This window comes from Triturus cristatus, chromosome 6 (genome assembly GCF_964204655.1).
Source record: "Triturus cristatus chromosome 6, aTriCri1.1, whole genome shotgun sequence".
Lineage (NCBI taxonomy): Eukaryota > Metazoa > Chordata > Amphibia > Caudata > Salamandridae > Triturus > Triturus cristatus.
In genome coordinates, this window is record NC_140589.1 from 1,481,992,810 (window position 1) to 1,482,013,529 (window position 20,720).

The 20,720-nt window shown below is 46.1% G+C and overlaps 1 protein-coding gene across 1 annotated transcript in view; it reads left to right on the forward strand.

Annotated features, from left to right (window-relative positions):
* Positions 1-516: 516 nt before the first annotated feature.
* Positions 517-20,720, forward strand: part of SPTBN1 (spectrin beta, non-erythrocytic 1) — a 543,544-nt gene continuing 523,340 nt past the window's right edge. The window contains exon 1 of the mRNA XM_085612597.1: positions 517-680. The gene's annotated coding sequence lies outside the window, so the exon portion shown is untranslated. The remainder of the gene's footprint in view (positions 681-20,720) is intronic.

A 20,720-nucleotide genomic window follows, 5' to 3' on the forward strand; every position in this document is an offset into this window, starting at 1 on the left:
CAGATTCATCGACCAGAGAGAGGACTGGATTGAAGGGCCTGGGGCTCTATCAGTAGCAAAGATCTGGATGCCAATCAGAATGAAACCTGCTTAAATCTATTAATCAGAACTGTTTTATATTTTCGTGGGGATCTGTAAATTAAAGATGTGATCAGTAGTACTTTTCCGAGGAACAGAATTTTTGCTTTTTTTCCTGTTGGTTGGTAAATTGCTATCCTTTTATCAAACAAACGGTGCATGCCGTGGAGAGCTTGCAGCGGCCGCTGTCACAGACCTGGTGGGCTGCGCTCTTACTACCCAGGGAGAGGGCGGAACACTGACAGGGTTGATGTGTCACTGTTATCTGTCAGGGGCTGGATGGTTTACAGCTGCCGTCCCCGGGTGGGGGTAGTGGCCGGTGCGGGGGCTGGTACGCAGCAGCGATTCTGCTGTAGAAGGGAGGGAGCGCAGTGCGGGCGGCGGCCTGCAGGCGTCGCTGTGGAGCCTCCTCCGCCCTCTCCTCCTCCTGCAGGAATCAGTGCAGCTGTTGCCGGAGAGCGGGCGGCGGCAGGCTGCGGATTCCTCCTCCACTCACTCCGAGCTTCATTCTCATCTCTGCCCGGAGCCGTGCGGCCGCCCTCCTGCGAGCTCCCGCGCGCATCCCCCCTCCAGGCCGCTCCGAGACCCACAGGCACGCCAAGGTAAGAGGGGACGGGGGCTGCTCTCAGCATCACTCCTGAGGTGGATGGAGGCCAGTTGTGGTGGGAGGGGGCGACCCACGCATCTCGCTGAAGGCCTGAGGTGGTGATGTTTTCTTGTGCTCGCCACCAGCATTGGGATGGCGGCGATTAAGAGACGAGGGTGTGTAAAAATCCACACAGGGTCGGAGGCGAAGGGTCCCCCCACCCCTTGGACGGATTTAGAGGTGGATTATGAGGAGGCTGTCAGAGCTGGGGGGAAGGGGCGGGGGCCCCTCTTCTGTACTTTCACAGCCTCCTCCCTCCCTCAAGGGAACTCTGCACTGTTTGCTGCTGCCCTGTCTCCATCCTATCATGGCCAAGTGCATGTGTATGCGGCTGAGCACTTGAGGATAGGAGAGTCATGGGAGCGAGGGTGAGTCACGACCCCCCCATGCACACTCTCAACGCCCCCCATGCACGCTGCACGGGTTGTCAGGGAGCCGGTGTTGTTGCTGCCGGTGAGATCATGGCCTTGGGAGGGATGTAGCGGTGCAGCGCGCTGCACACAGGCGTGGTCCTGCTGCAGCCTCCCCCCTCCCTCTGCCTGCTGTTGTGCCCGCTGATGCCCTCTTACACGGGTGCCCCCGTCGCGCGCAGCCTGCTCGTGGGTGTTTGTGCCAGGGAGGAGGGGGCGGCCGAGGAGACCCCGCAACAGGTCGGCGCTCGTATAAAGCGTCTTGTTGTGAAACAGGTGCTAGCGCGAGCCTCAGCTGTGCCGCAGCGGCCTCGTGTGCGGCGAGGAAGGGCATGTGAGGGGCTTTGGGTGGGATGTACACAGCAGCCCTCCGGGGCACAGGTACGAGCAGAGGGGGATGCGGCCCTCGCCCTGCTGTGCAATAAAAGCCACAGGGCTGGCGATGATGCAGTACTATGCAGACTGCTTGGTGGGTGGGGTGGGGTGGGGGGGGGGGGGTGCGCCTGCAGGACCGACTTTGTCTCTGAGAGGGCATCCTGTCTAGGTTGTGATGCTGGGGAGGTGTGCTGTGGCAGGATACCCGCGCTGATGTAATGCAGTAATGAGAGGACACGTTTTGGGATGCATAGGGCACTCCCCCCCTATTGTGGCGGTGGGCCCCCTGGGGCACGGGTAGGGGAGGGCCGTATCTGTGCTGCTGTGTTTTCGTGGGTCCAGGGTGGGTGTTTTATTGAGGGCGGGTCTGCCTCTTGGGGTCTCTACCTGTGCTGCTTTAATGCGGGGGATGCTGCTGACCTGGTTGGGCACCGGGCCAGCTATGCAAGGGTCTGTCAGCCCTGGCGCCCGGCCTCTGCTGCCATGATGCAGGGGGCGTTGCAGGCCGGCTGGCAGCCCTGCAGCTCTAATGCGGTCAGTTGAGTGCAGCCTGCGGCGGCGCAGCAGCCTCCAGGGAGGGGCCGCGGCAGTGCTGGATGTGCACGGCGCCCATTTTGCATGCAATAAGACGTTCACACACCCCTCTCAGGGGAGTGGGCGAGTCCGCGTGTTTACCACTTTTCATCCCAGCACTCTGCAATCGTGATGCGCAGTGTACCCAAATGCTCCCTTTCAGAGTTGTGTTTTTTGTGTACAGCTGTGCAGCCTTTGAAAGAGCTAAGAGAGGGCGTGATTGCTCGGTGAAGTGTATCTGACGCCAGGCAGTGGGACGTGTGGGATGCTCCGCTGGCGGGCACAGCTCTGCTGTCTGCCCTTGGAGTGTAGTGTCAGCTGTGCAGAAGTGTCAGCAGGTTTGGGAGACGTTGATGCAGCAACTGCAGTGCACAGCGTGGTGGGAAGAAGCTGCATGTGTTCTGGCGTCCCGGGGATGCATGTCGTGACCTTAGAGAAACAGCACATCTTGCAGCACTAGTTTTCTGATGTGTGATTGACTCGATAATATCTTTTAAGTTAAAAACATAGCATGCTCTCCTCAACATAGGGGTCCAAATGCCGTTTATGAACTCTGTGCCTTTGCAAAGCAATCTGAATTCTGTGCATTTCAGTAATGGAAAGGTGTAATTTACAAACTCAAAAAAACATTTTAGTTCCCAACTGTATTACTTGTTTACAAGAGAGGAGTGCTCACAGGGTTGTGAAGACTGCATGTAGGCGCTATGATGTGCCTTTTTGGGTCCGGTGAAATGGCACTGTCAGCATAGCTGTTCATACTATATCTTTGAAGTTTAGAGAGTGGGCATATGCCCCGCCTAGCGCACTGTTTCACCCACTCACCCCATGCTCTTGGATGTATCATTCCGCTTTCTACAGAGTGCCTGCATTGGAATGCACTAAGGACTATTTTACATCTCAAAAATACCTTGTCATCACACTTAAATGTATTTATCTAATAGAATAATTTGTATGTAAAAAAAAAATCTTTTTTTTTTTTTTTTTTTTTTTTCAATATAGCAAGCCTTTTTGTGTTTTAGTCCTTGGCTGAAAATGCAAACCAGACCTATTTACTTTCCCTGTGCTTGTTTTAAGTTTGATGTTGTGCAAATAATTATTTGAACAATTCTTAGTCCCTCAAACGGGTACCTTTCAAATATATGAATGACAAAATACTATTGAAACAATATTTAAGATGCTGTGTACCTGAATGTGTGTCTCTTGTTTATAAACTTATCAGGACCTTGACTTCTGGTGTTGTGTTGTCAGCTGAGTCCTGGTTATAGACTCTGCTTTTTATGGTCCCTGGTCACCATTCTTTCTCTTCACTGTTGTGGTTGATATGCCTTAATGTCTCTGTGGATTGACGTAGTCTGCTCATTTTGGCCCTTCCCAGTATTGTGTGGCAAAGGCGCTCACAATCTCTATTGATTAGTTTGTTTCATCTCACAGATTTAAGGTGGATGTCAGATAGCGTGTTGGCAGCGGTCCACACTTGTTGACATTGATGCCACTTCATCGATCACACCTATACCCCTTTTTCAGTGCCGATGCTTTGCCTTGAACTGACTTAGTGTTGTGTGTGTTCAAGGGATCACCAGCAGTGAGTAACATTCCCAATGGTATTTTGTGTTGGAGGAAGCAAATTGGTTTGCTCCAAAAACGTAACATCTGGGAACTTCCAGTAATGTAACATCTTTCATCCCTTGGAGTTGTGTTCAGACAGAGCTCTGCAACCAAGCCTAGGAGCAAATAGCAAAGGCGCCTCGAAAACCTCAGTGAGAAGACTTTTCCAAAGCACTAAACGGGAGGCCTTCTGCAACATCTATTCGATAAACCATGCGTTCAGCACTCTACAAGATGGATCAATACCTCTTTATACATAATGCACAATTTCAACGAGTTTACTAAAATCTGATGGAAAGTGTGGCATTAGTGCTGGGCATGATAGGCAAGATGGGGCTGATCTGGTGCCGAACAAGATGGCAAGCAGTTGGAATTTCAAAGTTGCACAGCACTCTCCAGAGGAATTACTAATTGGGCGGAAGGCATGTGCTGCAAATTGAGAATTGACCTTTCGTCAATAGCGTGGGGGTCACTGAGGAATGCACAGTGAGCTACGGATCTATCCTGAAAATGGGAGAGCTTTTCAAAATGGCTGCCTGTGGATCCCATGGCCAGGAGACCTTAAGAACGCCATATTTGCAGCTGTGTCTGGGATTTGTTGGGACTTGTGGATGCAGAAATAAAACGTGAAACAAAAGCTGAAGGAGTGGTGCAGCCATTATTTTTGTTTGTTGCTTTACAAGGTTTTTAGACCGAATTTTGTAGGAAGAGCCCCTGCGTTTATGGAACTGCTTTAAGTCCTTCTGTTAAGAGGAACGATGGGGGAAAACGGAAACTTGTTATGATCTGCCTTAGATTTTCTATAAAAACTGGACCGCAAAAATTCACTGTCAGCAGAAAAAGCTCTTGCTTTATTGAAATCTTCATCTTCTCAGTCAAAGTGAGTGTATCCCAAACAATTGGTACCCATGTGCGCTCTTCTACTGTGAGTTGAAGAGAGATCTTCTGGCCATCACGCCTGTTGCGATCTGACTTTGTTGCTCTGGACATTTGTGTTCTCTGGGTGTTGATATCATTGCTCCTGTCTTTTTAATGTAAATCTGATGTTCTTAAAGCATTTTTTCCTGATACTCTACTGGTTTGTTATACCTAAATATCAAAAACCTCCACCTTCTGCAGACGTGGATGTTGTTTGTTGCTTTGCATTTGGTACTAATGTGTTTTGGGTTTTCAGATGATCATAGGAGGTTGTGATAGAATGAAGACATGTTTTGAATGTGAGAGAGCCATGGTTAGGTGTGAAGGTTGAACTAACGCACCATTGATATGCAGCAGATCCTTAGCTCGTAGCAGTGCATGTGGACGGCTCAATAGCAGGTGCTTTATATCGCCTGACTCTTCCTGCCTCCTTCTGGTCGAATACAAAGCGAGGCATGCATGCAGGAATACTAATATTTTTAATCACCATCCACATTTAATGGTGTATGGAACACTGTATCTACCAGTAGATTTGTGGGCCTCATGGTGTACTTGGGTTAAAAAAAAAAAATCAAGAACATAATCTCATTCCAAATAGTTCTGGTCTCCATCTTCAAAAATTACCTTTATCCATCCTTTCTTTCCCATTTTGTGTCATCCAGATCAGATATGTTATCCCCTTGCTTTCCGGCCAGAAGTGACCACTGTGGTACATCTGGGGTGTTGCAAGTAACGTTAAAAGTGTGTTGGGTTGAGGACACTGCTTTTATCTTTTTGTTTTATTTTTATTTATGTACTTTTTGGTTAAACTTTTCATGTACTACGGTGCTGGTGGCAATTATTTTGTGCCTTTGATTTTTTTTCTTGGAGGTCTTGAATTATTAATAGGTTGTATGAAGAAATTCAAAGTACGGTTTATAATCTGTCTGATGATTTCATTTATAATAAGGAGTTTTGTTTATTTTTCACGTACCCGCTGATGTCGGGCAGAACTACCAACCATACTTTCAAGGGTAAACACTTTGTGGCTGCACCATGTAAATTCTTTATATTTTTCTGAAAAAGAAACCAGGCTCTTCTCAAAAGACAGGGTGCCACGCCCTACCTTAGCTGTCTTTGCTTGCGCTCTATGTATTTGTGATCGGATCCTAAATATGGTATTATAAAGGATGGATTGATAGTTCTCAGTGCAGAAATGGCTCTGACATGTTATGGAAAACAATATTCTAAATGTTTTTGTGTTAAGAAATGAAGAAAACACAAATTGAAAGTGCATTTAATTGTTGAGACAGCAGTACGGATTGTAGTAGATTCCAAGAAATGAAGAAAACACTAATTGAAATTAGATTCCATGTTGACAAAACAGTAAATTCCTTGTTGAAAAAAACGGTACAGATTGGCAGAGTTCAGCAAATGCAGATGTTTGTGTAACATAAAGAGCTGGGAGTTTTTTTTATTTATGTAGAAGATTGTATATTCTGGGTCGGGAATAAACTACTGACTTTGAAAGTCTCGCCAATAGATTAGAGAGAAACTCTCAAAGAGAAGTAGATTAGGCGACCAACTCTAAAAGAGAAGATATTCTAAGTTTTTATGGGTTTGACAAAATGGCAAGTTGGAGGTACAGAAAGATAATGCATTCATTTACTCATTGAGGGTCTGGGAGACATTAGTGCCCAGAAGAACTCGAACCCTAATTCGCCACTCCCTTTCTGGGAACAGATGCACTTCTTGAAGGCGACCTAGGCAGCTTCCATCAATATGTCCCTTGGCACAAACACACCTCTCCTTTCAGTACTGTGCAAGGAAACAACATCTGAAATAAGCGTTGAGGGGCTGGGCGGAGTGCTACAGTACAGCCAGGGAAGCTGAACACTACTGTGTACACATTTGCAAGAGCAATTGTTTATAATAAGGTATAGTTTATCCTGATTTATGAATTGCTAGCTGAATTGTCCTTTGTGACATCAAGTAGGCCTGGGCCATACAACTTGGGTCCAGTGGGCTGGATCCATGCCGGGTTTTCAGTATAACCACTACATACATGATCTCCATTTAGATTCAGTCTATATACATTTATTCTATGTGGATGCTTTGAAAATTTGGTATGGATCTGGTCCTCTGGAGCCTACGACAGACACCCCTGAACTTGGTCTAACTGTAGCATAACAGAGTTGCTGCAATTTGTTCAGAGAATATGTGTTCTGGGACTGGCTTATTGAAACTTTTCTCCATTTCCATCCCCTCGTATCTTGGACTGTCCACCCACAACTTCTCAAGACCTGTGCTTCCTTAAATAGCAAGGTACGTGCTAACCTTCGCTGACACCTTGGGTCATCTCTATCACAACTTCTCCTCGTCCCATCTAGTGCACCACCTGCCTCTCCTTCAATGGACCAACTGCTGTAGTACATGTACCGCTCGACCAAGTGTCTCGTTTATATATTTTCTAACCTTTGGTGGTTGCACTGTTTGCAAGTGCTCACATGTTTAAGAGAAAATGAGACCTGGAGTTAAAGGCTTTTGCTCAGGGCCACACACTTTGGCGGAGAAGCCCTGTGCGCAGCAGTGTTTGTGATAGGCAAGCCTACTTTATTTCAGCAGGAGCATGGTGGTGAACACCCCTCTGAACCAAGTTGTCAGGGGCTATATAGTTCTGATACCTCTTCTTTCCACTGCTTTGGATCGCCCAACCTGCTGCAGCTAAATGTTCCCACGGAATGTGTGACCGCTTCAGTCAGACTTTCTGCTGTGGGCCTTACTGTCACATTGGCCATGCCAGGTCTAAAAGACTCTGTATGCAGTGCTGATAATAACTTCAGAATTGCCTGGTGGTGACGTACGTGACGTGGTGCAGTTCTAGTCAGTGGAAGAAACTCACAGTGGCAAACCAGGAATTTGGCTGTTTTTAGGTCCTTCGTAGTGGCAGTTTTGCTCAATCTCAGAAAGCACGACAAGAGAAAACAGACCAATGTCTCCTAGAGAAGATTCTGAGACGGCTAAAGTGGAAAAACCCTCTGGACCTCCCTTGAAGGACGACCTACACTTTAGAGCCTTGACTCAGAGGTTCTGACCCTACCAGCTGCACGCACAGCCACTTCTCCCAACAGCACATGGCCTCGTAGCCCCTCCCCACACTGTAGGCCCCTTCTCATACATGCCTGGTCCCAATCCTCCTTTCCCTCCCATCCCCCCAAAAACGTAATTCACGTTATCCACAATGACCTCAGTTGCAATGTACACCACCGCCCAGTCCCTCGCCAAACAGTCAATTGAGATCTGGGACATGCTGAGCTCTGAAGGCCCGGATGTATTATTCCTGTCTGAGACGCGGCTCCATCCCAACCGCCAACATGGACTTAGCATGGCCATTCCTCCGGGTTTCCAGATCACCGACCAAGACAGACACCACAGGATTGGCAGAGGAATTGCTATTATTCACCAAACTACCCATTCTTGCTCCATCCTGCCCTCCCAAACCAAGGAAAGGCTAAAATATATAATGTTTAAACGTATTATTTTCAGCTCCCCTATCCTTGCAGGCACTCTTATCTACCACTTTCTCACCTCCAGCTAATACTTCAGCACTAGATTTACCAAACTGGTTTCCACTCTTGCCATGAAATACAATAACTTTGTGGTTTTCGGTAATTTAAATCGGCATCTTAATGAACGCCCAGACACAAAGGTCTGCCGCTTGCTAGAGAACTTTAATACCATTGGCCACACCCAGCAAATGATAGGCCATACCCACAATGCTGGGCAACTTCTTGACCCCATTTTCGCTAGTGCCAATCTTGTCAGCCTGGAGTCAAATTTTCCTCTGACCTGGGCAGACCACTATATTCCAGGCTTCAGTATTCACTTTCTGCAACCCCCTGCTAACCCCACATCTGCCCTTGCACTGAAGCAACTCGGACCTTGGAGTCTAGTCGCAAAGGACCACCTAGAATCTGCTCTCCGAATGTCTCCCACCACTGACCCCACTATAGGAGCTTCCTACCTTAACGACTGGCTAACAAATGTCCTGACCACTTTGCCTCTCTTAAAAATGCTGTCCTCCGCACACAGAACCCCCCTTCCATGACTTGGTGTACTGAGAACCTCAAACATTACAAACACTGCTGCAAGCAGTTTGAGTGTAACTGGAGGTGTTCCCGCTTAGAACAGGACAGACTCACTTATAAACCCACGCTTAGAAAAAAGCACAAAAATCTTCACACTGTCAGACGCACTTGTTGCCTGCATTGATGAAAGACCCAATGCTGATAAGAAAATGTTTTACCATTGTAAAAGAATTCTCATCCAAGGCCCTGTGCCCAGGCGATTTTGCTTCGGCTGAACCTCTTTAGCGGATTACTTTCTGTTTAAAATTTCCTAAATCTACTCTAAATTCGACTCTCAGCCAGCCCTAAATGATCTGCCTTTCCTCTTCTGTCTCGGGTGGGAGGGGTCTCGGGGGCAGCGCTATCATGTTTTACCTGTCAATTTTGAGAGCATATCACCATTATGCTCTCCATCAGGTCAGGCTCCCCAACGACCCATGACCGGACTTTGTCTTCAGCCTTGTGAAGGCCACTCGTGGCCCCGCTGTCACTTTGTTCAACTACTCTCTTACTTTGGCCACTTTTTCTGTACTAGGACGGAAGCACTCCAGCCCCTTCGGCTTCTGAATAAATCTTCAGTGGACTTGAACAACCTATCCAACTACAGGCCCATTTCTCTATTACCTTATCCAGCTATGGTTCTAGAAAACGTATCCAACTTACTCATTTCTTGGAATCCAACATGCTTTTGGGTCCATCCCAGACCACCTTTGATCGACTTTCAGCACAGAACCTGCCCTCATGGCTGCCACTGATGGCCTACTCCGTACTTTGCATTGGAGAGCTGCTGCTGCCTTGATCCCATTAGATATGTTGTCAGTATTTAACACGGTGAGTTGCTGAAGCACCTGAATGGCTGCAGCATTTGTCTTGCGGGCCTGGTTTCACTCCTTCTCATCCCATCATGCTCAATACGTCTGCATTGATCCTGTCCTGTCACACTAGACTGAAGTCACATGTGAAGTCCCCAAGGACTCCTGTTGAGCCTGACCTTGTTCAATATCTGCGTAGTCCGTCTTGCTGCTATAAACAGAGCCAGAGCCTTCAAGGTCATCTTGTATACACCATGATGATACACAGAAAATCGTCTCTGTTTCATAGGACCTTCGCACTGCACAATTGAACGCCAATGCTTGCATGCAAGATATCTCAGGCTGGATGCAAGATAATTGCTTAAAATTAAATGGAAAGAAGACCGAGGTAGTTTTGCTTTGGAGGAACACTGCTCACTGGTCCAGAGACTGGTGCCCCAACAAACTAGGTCCTGTTCTCTTGCCAACCCCCTCATCCAAAAACCTGGATATCATAATTGATAACCAACTTTCCATAGCCAATCCGATCTCAACAATAGAGGTCTCCTATTTTTGTTTGTTTTTGAAACTCTGCCAAACATTCTCTGGCTGCTTATTCACACCCGTCCAGCACTCGGACTTTCATTAATAGCACTGTTGTCCAAAAAGGAGCTGTAGAGGGAATGTATATGCCAGGCCACCCTCCAATCAATATATAATCCAACAACAAGGACCTGGCTTTAATAGGCACATTTATCAATTAATATGCGGATACGTAGGATTACTTATAGGGCAATATATTTATCCTTTCCCAAACTCAGTAGTTCTTTTCATGAACTCTGACTTAATCCCCTGTGCCTCCATAGTTATTCATTTAAAAAATACCAGAGCAGGGAAAGAAACCAGTCAACAGTCAGTTCACTTAAAAAGCACCAATCAACAATGAAGTGTATACATGTCGCAAAGGCAGAAAGGTGCAAAAAATGTGTAGGAAAATGAGAAAGTATCTCACGTGCGCACCACCGGAGTAGCTACTGGCAGGTTCTCATCAGCTTGCCCACGTACTTATCATCATCGATAACTTTCTCATGTAAAATAAAATGTGTGTCCAGTGCGGGAAAGGTGTGAAAATTGAAAAGAAAAATAAGACCCCAAAGAAAATGAGAGACAAGAAGTCTCAAATAAAATTGGGTACAACTCACATATGCACTCCTGACTTTATTCCACAGCGTGAGTTGGCACAATAATAAAAAAACAGCATGTTGTTAACCGCTTTGAGGATGGCCAACATGTTTCATTGCCAATTTCAAAATTAGCGGCAAATTCATCAGGGCAACTGAGGTCAGCAAGCACCTCCCTGGACCTTTATACATCATAAAAAGAGTGACTAGTGAGAGCCATGGGCCCACAGACCAGCTCTCAGTCTCAGGGGTGTGTAATATTTACACTTTTCTCCCCTTAGTAAGCACCTTCGTTGCTCACACCTTCATTGTTTAAGATACAAATAAGCGAGGTCAATCGTCCCGGCGTATCGACGATTGACCGCGCTTATTTGTATCTTACACGATGAAGGTGTGACCAACAAAGGTGCTTGGTAAGGGGAAAAAAGTGTAAATATTACACGCCCCTGAGACTAAGTGAGAGCTGGTCTGTGGGCCCCTGGCTCTCACTAGTCACTCTTTTTATGATGTATAAAGGTCCAGGGAGGTGCTTGGTGACCTCAGTTGCCCTGATGAATTTGCCGTTAATTTTGAAATGGGCAATGAAACATGTTGACCATCCTCAAAGCGGTTAACAACATGCTGTGTTTTTAATATTGAGCCAACTCACGCTGTGGAATAAAATCAGGAGTGCATATGTGAGTTGTACCCAATTTTATTTGAGACTTCTTGTCTCTCATTTTCTTTGGGGTCTTATTTTTCTTTTCAATTTTCACACCTTTCCCGCACTGGACACACATTTTATTTTACATGAGAAAGTTATCGATGATGATAAGTACGTGGGCAAGCTGATGAGAACCTGCCAGTAGCTACTCCGGTGGTGCGCACGTGAGATACTTTCTCATTTTCCTACACATTTTTTGCACCTTTCTGCCTTTGCGACATGTATACACTTCATTGTTGATTGGTGCTTTTTAAGTGAACTGACTGACTGGTTTCTTTCACTGCTCTGGTATTTTTTAAATTAACTATTGAGGCACAGGGGATTAAGTCAGAGTTCATGAAAAGAACTACTGAGTTTGGGAAAGGATAAATATATCGCCCTAGAAGTAATACTACGTATCCGCATATTAATTGATAAATGTGCCTATTAAAGCCAGGTCCATGTTGTTGGATTTCTTTAATAGCAGATTGGACTAGGGGAGCACACTCTATATTAGCAACTCTGATCATCTAATGAAGAAACTTCAAATAGTGCAGAATGCAGCAGCCATCCTGGTTGGTACCAACTTGCGCCTCCATCTCTAACCAGCTTCAAAATCTCAATTGGCTCCCTGTCTATGAACGTGCAGTTTTAAAACTTTTATCTCACGCCGTCAACGATGTGGGTGCCAGCAACCTTCATAGAAGAGTGTCATTTCTAAACAGCTCTAGAACCCTTTGGTTGTCCTCCCTCTTTCTACCACACATCCCCTGGGTCCATCTAGCATTCTCAGAGGCACATCTTTCTCGTACCAGGCCACGAAACAGTAGAACAAACTTCTTAAACTTCACCTCACCAGGTCACGTGTCTCTTCAGATTACACATACTTCTGCAACGCGCCGGTCCATCAAATCTCTACTACAGTACCAGGATACCCTTCCTTGGGTGATACGCGTGCTCTAAAAATCCCCTTAACACAAGCTAACAGGTGACCGGAATGAAAGGCCCAATAGAGCCCTTTTCATCTGTGTTCCGGGTGCACATGATACAGGTAGCGCCAAAGTAAAAAGATGCAGATCTGTGACATTGCAGAAAAAAATAGACGTCCTAAATGGCCTCTATGAGTTCTTCTAAGAGTAAACTTATTTAAAAAGTGAAGCTCTTGGGTAAGTGTTTCTAGTCGCTTGTCTGCTACCCAAATTGGTGTACATCTATAGAAAAGATGAGATTTCAGCAAGCAAGGGTGGAGGAACGCCAAGGAAGGCCATGGAGGCCTGTAGTCTTCCAACAAGGGGCACAAATGTTGAGCCCAGTAGAGAAGAACTTCTTGTTATCATGTCATGTGCCATCACTGCACATTCTGCCAGCATGGGTTTCTGCTAGTATGCCTTGTCAGAAGTGTAGTGTCAACATGTGGGTTGGATTTGTGTTGATTTGTGACTTTCTCCTGCCCTTATTCTGGAGGATGGTCTTGGGTTGAATTAATGCAGCCTTAACCCCCAACCCCGCCCTCCAACTCCCTCCCTCCGTTCCTATTGGGGAAACTCCTAAAAACAGAACCAGTTGGAGAAACCCTTGAATAGGTAATCAACTTGATGGTTGCAAGTGAGGTCATGACTCTTAGACGAATTGGGTTTGGTTACTCCACACGTAGTGCTATATACAACTTCGAAATAAAACCATACACTTTTATTATATGAAATTTGCGTTTGCTTCCAATTTTGGAGAGTATGTCCCGGTCTGCTCAGCAGAAAAACTCTGTGCAGCATTGAGCCTCCTGCCCACGCGCAGTGGTGGTGGGGGCGGGGAGGGGGCCTGATTAGGCGGCCATTTGCATCCAGGCTGGAATGCAGCAGGAGGGCTGAGTGGTGTGTGCTTGAGCAAACATTAACGCGCTATTGGGTGCTGTTGCCACCAAAAGCCACCGCTGTGTGACCAGTTGCTTTCAGGAAGGAAAGGAAAGGCGTATTTCTCCAATCCGGTATTTTTCCACCACAGATGTGTGGCCGTCACACCCTTTCACTCCCTGTGTGAATTCGTTAAATAATAGTCCGCGGATGTTCTTGTAAAGTTTCAAGCGCGTGTCTCGTGTTGATGCAAAGTTCAGGGCCCTTGTGAGCATCTGGTAACCATGTGGGAGCAGGGGAAGGGTTCTCGCTGTGAGATTCTCTCTGTGTTGGTTCAGGCAGCTGGGGTGGTCCTAAAACCCAAACCTCACTTCAAATTAAGTGGGTTGTGGCTGGAAGGGGGCTGGGGGGCGAGAAATCGTGTGTAAAGGGACCCAAGATATGGAATTCCGTCGAAGCCCCTTTCCTCCCCTGTCTCCTGTGGTTGAAATCTGATCTCACGGGCTGACTGATTACTAGGCGCCCTGTTTGTTGATTTAGCGAAATCATTGTAGGCTGGTTGTTTTTAAGGGTCTGAGAAACTTTTCATGTGTTTTTTTTCCTGTGTACATTTAAGCGAGATCCTATGTTACTTATTTAAGAAGCTTCTGACTGATTGTGCCCATCACAAATAACATTCGTATTTTTGAAGTAATTTCATAATTTAGGAAAGGGAGCGCGTGCTCTATTTCCCACTTAACTAAAACCACGCATCCTGCCTGCGGGTGCTGTTTAACCAGTTTAGGGTGAATCTACAGCAATTTGATAGATTAGTCGTTAAAGAAACATTATGATGCGAGGAAAGGTAAAACACACACACACAGCCACCCCGGGAGTGTGATCTCGGTCATTCCCCTTCAGCTGGTCTTCGGAGTCTGGTCAGTCTCGGTCTCAGGGTGGACTGGTTTCTGATCCCAGACAAGTTCCCCATCTCTGGCTAGTGGATGCTCTGGGTCAAACATGGTACTGCTCATAGGACCGCAGCATTATGGGGGTTATTGCAGGAGGCCTCTCTTCCTGTTGTCTGAGCTGATGACATCACGACAGCAAAAGGTGTTTAAATTATTTTTACAGTTTTATATATTGTGTACCACACCTAAATGCGTTGGTGGTCCCTTTACGCACATGTTCTAGGATTCCTCTTGTATGCGAGTCATAGAATGTGAACGTATGTGAGAGTTTGACTTGTAGAACAAGTGTCAACTGGAATTAGTGCAGGTGAAAATATTCCATTGTACCCTGTACTTTAGTTTTAAGTTCATTTGATGAATTTGGTCTTTTCATCAAAGATAAAGTGGAGGTATGGTATTGAGTTTTTATTTTTTGCTGTTTTTATGTATTGCAAAGTCGACCTGAAGGTATGGTAGCGCTTTGCATGCGGACCAGTTACATCAGACAGGGGAACATTCATTTTTTTAGGCACAGGGAAATAAGTGTTTTGCCCAGAATGACACGATGCCAAGACCTGACCCTGATTCCTCAGTTCCAAAGTTGGTAAGTCTGGTTGTTATTCCACATCCTCATCCTGTATTGCATCCCTGAATGATGGTGGACATCCGTCTGCTTCTTATCGACTGTGAGGTAGTAGTGCAATAGCTACCTTCTGCCCTTAATACATATAGTTTGGCCCCTGTGAAACAGCGTCTCCATTTAGGCTGCCATAGATTCCTGATCTTCCGAGCTCTCATTCCTGGTGCACAGGGGCTCAACCTGTTGTGTTTGCAGCTAAGCTGGCCTTTGAGGGCAACCTTTCTGATGCACCGGGTGCAGAATCTGACCACTGTGGGCCCCCCTTCCTTGTACACTGGCTGTCGAGTCTGACCACTGTGGACCCCTACCTCATACACGAACTGCAAAGACTAGCCATTGTTGAGGAATCCCACTGAGACAGCACCGGATTTAAGAGTAACTCAATATAATAATATGGTGAAAGAAATTATTTATTCACCAGGAGTGTGCACTGTTGGTTAGCACCCGCCAGCACAATGCTGTTCCAATACTTGGAATATGCTAGTGAAAAAACACAGCACCAAATGCACCACTCAATTTATATAATACAAATGAGTCCAAGTCCTCAAAGTAGTACGTATTCCAAAAGGTTCTTCTTTATTATTCAATTTGAAATGTGAATTTTTTGACAACAGCAAAAGCAGCCGACGCGTTTCGTCCAACTTTGGACTTCTTCAGGGCTAAAATCGTAGGTTGAATGATAAGCACATATGGTTCTGATTAGCTCAAAAGAGTCTATCACGATCCAATCGGAAATAGTATATCCTTAATATGAGATCACCGTCCTGTTTAAAAAAAAAAGAGAAATGAATAGTATTAATTAGAAGTAGAATGTGCAAAAACGATGATCCTTTGCCATCAGTAACAAGCCATAGTCGAATGGTGGGTTTGAACGTAAATTCCTCCAATGATAAGAGCAAATTTGTCTTATCGTGGGATACCCGATTCAGTATCTAAAAACGAAGTCAAAGGGAGGCGTCCGCGGGGGCGGACGCCTCCCTTTGACTTCGTTTTTAGATACTGAATCGGGTATCCCACGATAAGACAAATTTGCTCTTATCATTGGAGGAATTTACGTTCAAACCCACCATTCGACTATGGCTTGTTACTGATGGCAAAGGATCATCGTTTTTGCACATTCTACTTCTAATTAATACTATTCATTTCTCTTTTTTTTTAAACAGGACGGTGATCTCATATTAAGGATATACTATTTCCGATTGGATCGTGATAGACTCTTTTGAGCTAATCAGAACCATATGTGCTTATCATTCAACCTACGATTTTAGCCCTGAAGAAGTCCAAAGTTGGACGAAACGCGTCGGCTGCTTTTGCTGTTGTCAAAAAATTCACATTTCAAATTGAATAATAAAGAAGAACCTTTTGGAATACGTACTACTTTGAGGACTTGGACTCATTTGTATTATATAAATTGAGTGGTGCATTTGGTGCTGTGTTTTTTCACTAGCCATTGTTGACCCTTCTGCCTGGTACACTGGCTCCAGTCTGCACACTGTGGGCTCCTGCCTCATACGTGGACTAAAGAGTCTAGCCACTGCGGTCCACCCTGCCTCAAACACTGCAGAGTCCGGCTCCCTCTGTCTCCTACATGGACAGCAGAGTCTGGTCAATGTGGGCCTCTCTGCCTGGTACGCTGGCTGCAGAACAAGTGGAATCATGGTAAAAGTCTAGTACACAGCAGAAAATCCTGCTCAGAGCAAGGAGGTGCCTTGTACTCGAGCTGTAGGGCCTGGCGACTATGGGCCCCCTTGCCTCGTTATGCAGCCAGAAGAGTCTTGCCACTGTGGGCTCCTCTCTATCCTCCACGGACTGCAGAGTCTGGCCACCATGGACCCCTGTGCCTCTCACACAGACTGCATAATATGGTTATCATGGGCCCCTATGCCTCTTACGCGGACTGCAGAGACTGGCCACCGTGGGCCTCTTCCTAGTACGCAGACTGCCAACTGCTGCACCCCCCCATCTCACACACAGGCTCATGCCTGATGCATTGACTGAAAAGTCTGGCCACTGTGGTCCCTCTTGCCTCACACACTGTCTACAGAGCATGGCCACTGTGTGCCCCTCTGCTTTGAGCACCAATTACAAAGTATTATCGAGTAGGATATGCATGATGCATTTAGACCCAAAAAATTATTATCAGTAACACATACATTGCCTCTAATGTTCACGAAAGTTCCTTATAGCTAATATTTCATGTGTACAAGATTTTAAAAACTTCCGCCATTGTCGGTCATGCAACTCGGTAGCATGGAGGAGTCCCATTGGTTATCGGTATTAACCAGACAAATTGCTCCACCAACTAAGAACAGCCATGCACCAGCACCCACAGGATCTAGAGAGCTGTTGACCCAAAACCGGAAACCTCACCCGGCTCTGGCATAGAAAGGATTAACAGATTGATATCTTCTTCTCGATTCTGTGGGTGGTGGTGCATGGTCGTGTTTGAAATCCTGTATGCATGTAATATTGGGAATCGTAAGAATTCTAGTAATAAAGGAACACTGGACATCAGAGGAGTTTTATGTGGGCAGTGGGCTCCTGCCTCACACACAGACTGCAGAGTCGGCCTCTGTGCCTTCTATGTTGGCTGCAGAGTCTGGTTACTGTGGGCTCCAGCCTTGTACATGGACTGGAGAGTCTGACCACTGTAGGCCCTGCTGTCTCGTACACAGACTGCAGTCTGATCTTTTTTGCCTCTTGCACAAGCTGTAAAGTCCGATATGTGGGCTTATCCCTTTGTTGACTGGCTGAACAACATACTTTGGGGTATTGTCCCAGATACACAGTACTTCACTTGGTATTGTTTTCCGATATAAAAAGAAAATATCAGCATTTTTTAAATTCTGGTTGTATAGCAACTTTAATGTTCTGTAGCACTCTTGACATCGTGATATTGGCCGTCTCCGTCTCTCTCCTGGATGCTGTCAGTCTTCTGAGAAGCACAGGTTCAGCAGCCAGATGTGACTGTCATTCAGGTTCCTGGATATGTGACTACTGAGGGCTGTGGGCGAATCCTACCGGAAGTGGTAGCACATTATAGCCAACTTCAAGGAAACGTTTCTCTCCTTCGGGAACTCGATCAATAAACTTTATTCGGTTGAGAAAATAACCAAAAAAGCGTACAAAAAAATACATACAATACATTAATAGACATAAGAGACTGAAATGCCAGTCCAACGTTCCTTCCAGATTTTCATAAAATCCCATGGCCGATAAAAAGCACGTCACCGTCAGTCAATTGTTTTCTATTTTAACAGTCTTTAAAAAGGAGTGGTTTAAAAGCACAGAAAATTAGGTATAATCAAAGGGCATAGTGCCCCCTGAACGTACAGCTGCACGGAGAAATAAGCTTACACAAATACCTGCTGTTCATCCGATAATTGTTGGAAACAGTGGTACGCTGGGATACAGTGCTATAGGTTTCCGAGCCTCATAAAAGGAATTAGGACATTTTTAAAGTGCGTTTTTTAATAAAAGTCACAGGAAAGAATGAAGGTGTAACATTGACTGATTGGAGACATCATTCCGTGGACATACTCTAGTGACAAGCTCGTGCCGATAACCAAGAGGGAAACTGAGTAAGTATTTAATCGTATCAGCTCTGAAACGAAATAACGAGGCGCGCGCCCAATTCCCTCTAATCTCCCATAAATAGCCAGCCGGAGCGACCTCGGGGCTTAAACACAGGTAACTTGCAACAGTTGGTTTAAAGGACCCGGCCCTTATCCTGTCTGCTTGTGACGGGGCTAGTAACAATGCGAGCACGTGAGCTTTGCTGGAGGCTGCGCGAGAAGCCAATCCCGTCAAATGATTAGGTCTCGCCTGACCCAGCGCATGCGCTGGTCTGGCGAGACTTTTTGAGAGGGCTCCAAAAAGTGCTACCAGGCCAGCCCAGAGCTACAGTGCATGTGCGCGGGCGCGCGCGCCGCACTTTTCCGCGATTGCTTTCACTTTCACGGTAGCGCGGCCGCTTTGATGTTTGATCGTGATCACGATGGCGATCACTTTCGCGGCCACACGGCCGCTTGGCGTATCCGATAGGACCTTATAAGTATTTAGTTATGCAACTGTTGCATGGCTAAACACTTATAAGGTCCCAAAGGCGAGACCTATTGGCTATGCCAATGTTTGTTTTTAAAGTACGCCCCTGTCACAGGATAGACCGGCCCTTGTCATAGGCCAGACAGTCGGTAGTTATATCCCTGGCTAGTGACGCTTCTTCTGTCTGCCAAATGGATTGTCACAATGGTGGGGGGTTCTGGTACAAATGAGGTCACGCAAAGAAGTTCGACCCAGCTCCTTACCGCAGATGAAGTGGGAAGTAGGTATGAGGCAGCTAAGACCGTACTGCAAAAACAATGATGTTCCCTCTGTAAGACCATGAATTCGGTGGTACCCCAGATTCCTGCCCTGTAAGAAGCTATTGGAAAGCGCTGGGCGGCATGGGGGCCAACGCCCTTCCACCTGAAGGGTGTGAGAGACTGAGGAGTGATCCAACCGCTCTGGATAACTTTGCCCTGCAGTGTGAGATGTGCGGGGCCCATGAACCTGATGATCAAAACATAACACCCAAATAAGCAGTGACGGCTCCTCTGCTAGGGCGGAGGAGCGTCGCCCACTGCCTTCAAGCAGGAAAAATTATAATAACGTAATGTTGTTATCGTTTTATTTTTTCCTTGCGTGAGGGGGTGGGGCTGAACAGCAGGGGAGGAGGGTACAATCCTCCGAAGTGCGCAATGACTGCTTTGTTGGCCCTCTCGGGCCGCCCAATACACTCATGCACACTTTCCCTGTTCTCCATGCAGGCTGCATTACAGACAATGCCAATGCCTTTTATTTATGTGTTTTAAAAAAACCTGCAATAATAAAAGGCCTTGTCATTTACAATACCAATAGGTCAAATTTCTAAAATGCGAGACCTATTCCATTGCAAATGTTGGTTGTTTACAAGAGCCCCATGCTGTGCTTTTACGTTACGAGGCCACACCCCTTTCTTTAGACGAGCCGTGTCTAAAGGAAGGTCTGCAGCCGCTATTAAAGTGAAAGCACGATATATGGCGCTTTTGCCAAAAAAGCATTTGTTTGTCAAGTTGATAAACAAATGCTTTTTTTTGTAAAAGCGCCCATTGAAAGCATGCATGGCGTGTTGAATGTTGCAGGAAAGCCTGTCGTGCCTGCAGTAGGAGAAACTCATTATAGTGCTTACAGACTAAATAAGATATACCGTGTAACAACAGAAGTAAAAGTGTCAGTCCTCATGGGAGGTTACAAATGAAGAAAAGGTGGTACTAAGAAGGGACTAACAAGCCTAATAATGAATCCGAAGCCAGCATTTACGAAAAACAATGACACAAGCCAATGACAAATATGGGCGGAGAGTGGGCAGGGCTTCATGTACATACCCCAATACAGCCTGCCTCGCAGTCCAGCACATGTGCTGCCCAGGCTCAACCTAAAAAGTGCTTGTGCTTAATAAGGAATTTATGATAACTGGAAAAGCTTGAAATTTGAGTGTACTTTGGGCCCCATGTCATTATAAATGATTTAGGAAAGTTTAACAAGTCAAGGTTGGCCATAAGGTGCACAAAACAGTGGCCTAGCATGTGTAGGGTGTTAGGTGTACGAGCCATTAAAACAATATCGTCCGCATAGAGTAGTGCTGTGAGGTGAACTCCATTTATTTGGGAACATTGGAAGTGCTCCGGGTTAACTGAGTGCTGGGCTTGTTAATTTATAAGATAAATGGCAATGGGGCAAGCACACATCCTGGTGGACTCTGCACCCAATACTGATTTCATCCGACAGCTCACCATTTTAGCTAAACCTGACCCTGGTTTTTGTGCTTTTGGGTACAATGAAACTAATGAATGCACAAGTGTCACATCAAGTCCCATCTCAAGGAGGAGTTGCCATAGCTTAGACTGATTTACACTGTC